Source organism: Megascapheus bottae, chromosome 5 (genome assembly GCF_031878675.1).
Source record: "Megascapheus bottae isolate mThoBot1 chromosome 5, mThoBot2.hap1, whole genome shotgun sequence".
NCBI lineage: Eukaryota > Metazoa > Chordata > Mammalia > Rodentia > Geomyidae > Megascapheus > Megascapheus bottae.
This window is the reverse complement of record NC_143513.1, coordinates 68800333-68806908: the sequence shown is the minus strand read 5'-3', so window position 1 is coordinate 68806908 and position 6576 is coordinate 68800333.

The window sequence follows — 6576 nt, the reverse complement described above, 5'->3', positions numbered from 1 at the left end:
GCTTTTTAAACCCAGGGCAGAGGTCTCCTGGCTGTGCCTGAGGACTGTTCCTCCCTTTGCACCTGGATCTAATCTCATGGGAAGGAAGGATGGAAGTTCTGGATTCTGGCACATTTTCACCCTCTCTGATAAAATGGCTGGGAACAAGGCAGGTGGAGAGATAACCCAGGCTTCCACTCTTGGCCTGAGGGTCAGCTGGCCAGTCGCCTACCTGTAGGGATTCACTCTGCTGCCCACAGCATTAGGACTTCATTATGAATGGGTTATATCAGAAATATAAATGGACATGTTTAGGTTCTTTTATTCTGTTCTTAATGACTAGTATTTACCCAGTCACACATTCTTCTTAACATAATGAAATGACAGGTTACAAAAGGGATTAAAGTGGTGCAGGGTTCCAAGAGGCCTTGCTGAAGGAAAAAGCTGATGTAAATAAAGTCACTGCAGGTGGTTAGATAAGATATTAATAGAAGGAGTCCAGTCCCTGAGCTGCCAAAGCACAGAGCTGGGTCAAGGTACAAAGCTGGTTCCAGCTCCTGGTTCTGTACGAATGACAATGAGGGGCCAAGTTGAGCTGGGGCTGAAGCGATGCTGAGCTGATACCCCAAGGACAGAAGCCCAAGTTTATCACCCGTCAATATCAGTGCATGCACTGGGTACTCAAATGATGGATCCGTGGGTGCTGCTGTGCCCCAGGGTCAGATGCCCCTTCTTTTATATGATCCAAGTTCAGGAGTTGCATCATTCATTGGTCAAATGAACTTGATAAGGTCTTAGGCTTGATTCTTGTTCCTTTGTTTTTTTCTGATATGGTTTGCATACAGCTATGTAGACATGTGTTCCTGATTTAATTTCACAAGTTCACAACAGCTAATATCTTTTTTGTGCATAAATAAATTATATGTTAATCTGTTTCATGGTTTGAGCTGGCCAGATGGTGGTTGTTTACTTGCACAAACAAGATGCAGAGTCACTGGCATCAGCACTCATGCACAAAACCAAACTGCTGTTTTATAAAATGGAGTGGCTCAAGTTAAAGAACAGCCTGAAAGCTACTGTTCTGTATAATGTGAAAGAACTCCGATCAGATCACAGCCTTGCCATCACAACACACACAGCTGGACCATTGCCTTGTTTGCTGACAAGGTGGGACAAATGTGCCAAGACTCCAAGAGGCCACACTGGTTGTGAAGTGACCCCTTTTCTCATCCTCGAGCCAGTTTTGTGTCCCCAGACACAAAACCAGCTGTGGCCTCTGTCCTTATCTTGCACCTCTATCTTCTTGGCTCCTCTGCCTTGCTCTGTGCAGATTACATCCATTTCTAGAGTCCAGGCTATGGAAGAGGGTTACTGCAGGGTTTTACACCACAGTAGCACCAGCTGAGGCTCAAGTCCAACCCTCATCAGAGGCCCTTCACCCCACCACATCCCAGGGTTTCTTGGTGGGAAATGGACCCACATGTCCTTGGAATCAAAAAGTAGTGGGAGACACTGCCAGATGTGCTCTGGGCCTACACAGAATGCAGGAAAAATGGGGACTCACCAAGAAATTGTTGGGCCCTAGATCTCATCCTAGAGACACGTAACTCCGATCTGTCCAAATCTACCGATGACAGCCCAGGTAGCTTTCCTTAGTTTCCATCTGTTCCCTCTGCTTCCCCATCCCCAGCCCACCTGACCAGTCTTCCTGTCCCAAGCAATAGTGACCTCCAAATATATACCCACAACTCTGTTTTCGTTCTGCATCCCCAGCACAGTTCTATGAAATATCCCCCCACCCCCAACCCCCTCCCACCTCCCCTGTGGTCTCAGCCCTGCTTTGGGGAATACTGGGAGTCAGGCTGAAGGGAGGGGGAGGGAGGTGATAAAAGCCACAGTGCTTGGTGAAGCTGGGCAGGAGAAGGCAGGAGGAGGCAGGGGGTCAAACACAGACCTCAGGACCAGGCCAGTGAGGGAAAGAACAATCAGATGGATCTGACATTTCAAAGGAAGGGAACCTTGGAAGCCCAGAGTCTAGGGTTGTCCTTCAAGACCAATGCCTCCCATCTCCCAGAAAGAAATAATTTAACCTTCCCCCACTCCCCAAATTGAGATGGGACAGGCCTGGCCCACTAAGGCAGACCACTCTGGGGAAGAGCCTGGCAATATAACATTGCCTCAGAGGCCTATGGCAAACAGGGACCATCACCACATGCTGTCAACAGGAAATGTCAGGAAATGGAATTGTTGCTGGGAATATCGTGAAAAGGCCCTCCTAACACACCCCCATGACCATGCTTGGCAGTGACAGCACCCAGCTCTGGATCAATGACAGACTAACAGATAGTGTTTTACAGGGGAGGTGGGGGGAGGGCAGATCCTGAAGGACAAACAGGGCAGCTGTTCAGCCCGTGAGGTTCACAGAGCCTGAGTATTTGGAACAAGCCTTGGAAAAAATGACACACGTTCCGCAAGGCCATCCTGTTGGGCTTGCTGCTAGCCGAACGCTGCCCTGGTCTGCAGCAGGCCCCTTCCTTGCTCCTCATGTGGGTCCAGCTCTGAAGCACTTAGAGCCCTGAATCCGTGGAATTCTCTCATTGCCCACACCAACTCAGGGTCTGGGTGGGCCACACAGTTTGGTTTTGCTTCCATTTTTTTCACTAAAGTCAATTTTGTCTCTGTCTCAATCAGAGTGGCCAGAGGGGAGATGGAGGGGACTTCGGGAAGTTGAGGGGACCTCACTGGCCTCTTGGATGGCAGCCACTGACCTATCACCCTGGGCCTCTGCCACCAGCCAGCCTCACACAGGACGCTTACATTCCAAACTGGCTGCCTGGTTTGTTTTCTTAGGAAAGCAGTAACCACACCAGCTCACTGCCGTTCTTTATGGCTCTCCATATGTATAATCACTCTTTCTCCCTTCAGTTTTTCCAATGTTTTTTTTTTCTTTTAAATAAATGCTCATAAATTTTACTGGTGAACAGGATGAAAAAACATGCCTAAAAAAAGAAGCAATTTTGTTGGAAAAAGAAGCACACATATACACGTAGAAAGTAGAAAAACTGAGCTTTTGTTGAGAATTATATATTTAATAGAAAAAATAACTTCAGCTTTATGAAAGGAAAAAAAAAAGAAGATTCTCTGGTAATTTCTCTAACACTTACCTAAGCCTTGAGCTCTTGCTTGTCATACTGAACCGCCATCCACGAGCACCTCTCTGAGCTTGCTGAGACCCTAACGGGAGCTTCTCTATCCCAAAGAATCAGCAGAGAACTAGGTCTAGATTAGTGGATACCATTAGTTGTCTCTCAGTCATTAGGGTATAAATCGTATGCAAGTCTCATGATCCAGAAGCCCCAATGCTTATGGGTACAAAATGAGAGGGTTGGGTTAGAAGATCTGGAAAGTTCTATGGTTTTATGAAGACTAGAGCAAGAAACTGATTCTAAGGCCCTTTGGGTCTTCTCTGCCCCTCACAGAAGCTAAGGCAGCTCATCTTCACAATAGCCATTCTTTCCTTTCTTCTTACGAGCAGAAGCTCCTTTTGCTGCTGCTGTTGCTGCTAGTCATGGGGCTTGAACTCGGGGCCTGGACACTGTCCCTGAGCTTTTTCTGCTCAAGGCTAGTATTCTCCCATTTGAGCCACAGTTTCACTTCTTGTTTTCTGTTAGTTAATTAGAGATAAGAGTCTTTGCTGGCTTGGAACCATGATCCTCAGATCTCAGCCTCCTGAGTAGCTAGGATTACAGATGTGAGCCCCTAGCGCCCAGTTAGAACTCCATTTTTATTTGGGGTAGGAATGTGCCCCCAGACTCTCTTGAAACTAACTGGATACGGGTACGTGATTCAGTCCAACCACTAATGATATATTACTTATTTGCAGTACTGAGGAATCAAACCCAGGACTTTTGCACATGCTGGGCCAGTGCTTGGATCACTGAGCTACATTCCCAACCCTTTCAACCAAGAAGATATACAGTTAAGTCCATGGATCAGCCAACTCATCTGGCTTGTTTGTACCCTTTGCTCTTCCTGACTGGAATTTGGGAATATAATGGAGTCTAGTATAGCAGCCATTGTGAAAACAGAAGTCAAAATACAACCAAGTTTCACATGATGTTTCTGTCAGTCACTGGTGGGGGTGATTGCATAAGGTTGACTTTATGCTGAATATTTCCTGGTATTCACCATAAAGTCATTGCAGTGCAATTCACTTCTTGGATACTTGCAGTGATACTGGTATAATTGAGTTCACTGTACTGCATTCATCTAAAAGGGTGCATTCACTTCTATATACTGCAGGCATGTGATGATAGTGAATGGCTATTCTGCTACTTGCTGTAATTGCTATATTATTATTATTGTTATTCTAGGGTACTAGAGTTTGAGTTCAGGGTCTTGCAGTTGGTAGCCAAATGCTCTACTACTGGAGCATGGTAAGTGAAGGTATGTTTCCAGCCTTTACTTTATGATACTTTTTTTAAACTGCAGAATAACTTTTTAGCTGCACTTACTCATAAAAAATGTTTTACTATAAAACTGTAATGTGTCACTCCAGAAGCAACCTCTCACTTCTTGTGTTTACATCTTTTGATTGTATCCATTTTTCTTGAGCTCAACTTAATCTCATGTTATTTTGTTCATCATGGCCCTAGAGACAACAGATAGATGATAGATGATAGATAGGCACAGATAGATAGATAAATACTAGGTGTATAGTTGACTATAAGTTAATGTAAATACACCTGGACTGCCCACCTCAGATGACTTCTTACATTATAGAAAATGAGAACTGGTCACTACAGAGGTACATTTCTGTCACATAACAGTGAAACTTACGTCAGCTGAGAAGACATCAAGTATCTACCATGCATTTGGGCACCTCCAGGAGCTGAGTGTCTTGGTGCCTGTCCCACAGAACTCACAGAGCAGCTGGGAGACAACAAGTAAACAAAGACTCGATTCATTATCTTTGCTCTGACAGAGCCTTGCGAAGGACAATAGGGAGAAGATCTAGACACAGTGGATGGTTCTAGGCCAATTGAGGAACTATTAAAGAGGAAGAATGGGAGAATGTTCCAGATAAGATCCAAGAGCATGTGCCAAGGCCTCTGGTGGAGAGGGAGCTTTTGATGTCAGAGGAAAGAAGAAGTAAGTAAGGCTGGAGCTGGTGAAGAAAGGCTGAGAGATGCTGCATCAAGATGGGAGAGACATATTGTTACAGTATCTTACCTTGTTATCTGGTATATTGAATAAACGATTATTTATCTGAAATAGGGAAGGGAAAGGGGAACACCAGGGAGGAGGAGGGGGAAGGAAAAGAGGACAAAAACATGAGAAGGGGTATTAAAAAAATTTTTAAAAAAGATGGAAGAGACAGATAGGCCCGATCACTCTATGGTAGGTTTTGAAGTCAGGGAAGGTCATTAGGAAAATGTTGGCCTTTAAGATCTCCATCTTCAGGCCTGAATTTTGTGGACCTGTTGGCTACATAGAGATCTTTGCCAACGTGGCTACAAAAATAGGCTGTTGTTGGGTCCGAAGGCCAATAGGGAACCATAGGCCTGAGAGCCAGTCCTAGCTCCATTCTTCAGTGGCATGTGTCTTCTACTTGGCAATCTCTCTGAGCCTGTGCCTCCTCATGTAAAAAACAATGAGAACATCAATAGTCACACTCAGGAGAGCTGAGAGGAGGCAATGTATGACTCCCACAATGCCCTGCGAGCCTCGCTTGGTAACTGCGGGAGAAGAGTGTGCATGTGCAGTGCTATGAGGATACCCATCAGAACCTCAGTACTCCTTCTCCAGGCCAGAGCTTCTCCTGCTTGGCACAAAGAGTCACCCACTACCCTCAAGATTCTGGTTCAAATGCCTTCTCAGTAAACATGTCCTGTCCCCTCCTCAACAATTACTTTGCTTGCCGCTTAGGCACCATAGTGGGTAGCCTAGGGTTTGAGTGCCTCAGATCACCTCCTTACAGCTCCTCCTTTACACGCCGCTCTCTTCCTTGTCTGTGACCTCTAAGGGCTGGCTCATGAATATCCACAACCTTCTCACTGTCTCTGTCTCTCTGTCTCTGTCTGTCTCTCTCTTTCACACACACACACACACACACACACACACACACACACACACAGAGCTTTGTTCTTACACTAGTAGTTGTGCCACAAAGTTAAGCCACCCATTCAGTTATGACTTTCTTGTTCTAGGGGTGTCAGAAGGAAGGCTGAAATGGGGGCGGGTGCTTCATTACCGTCTTAAAAAAGCCTCCCTATATAACTCCCTAAGTCACTGCTTAGTGATCACAAACCAGTGACTTGCTCCCAATTCAGTATGGGGTTAATGGGGTCCCCTGAGATGTACCCTCCCCGATCCTGGAACATGAATCACCTGTCAGGCTCTCCGTCTAGACCCATGCTTTCCCCTGAGGTGCTATAAATCAGACGATTGGAGATCTTGTCCTTTAGGTAACATTGTCCCTTTGGAGGTCATGTTAAACCGTACTGGGACCAGAGGTGAGGTTTCTCTTCTGACCTTGAGAACACAAGTGAAGAAATGGCACAAACTTCAGGCCCCTCATTTTCCTGCAGGTAGCAC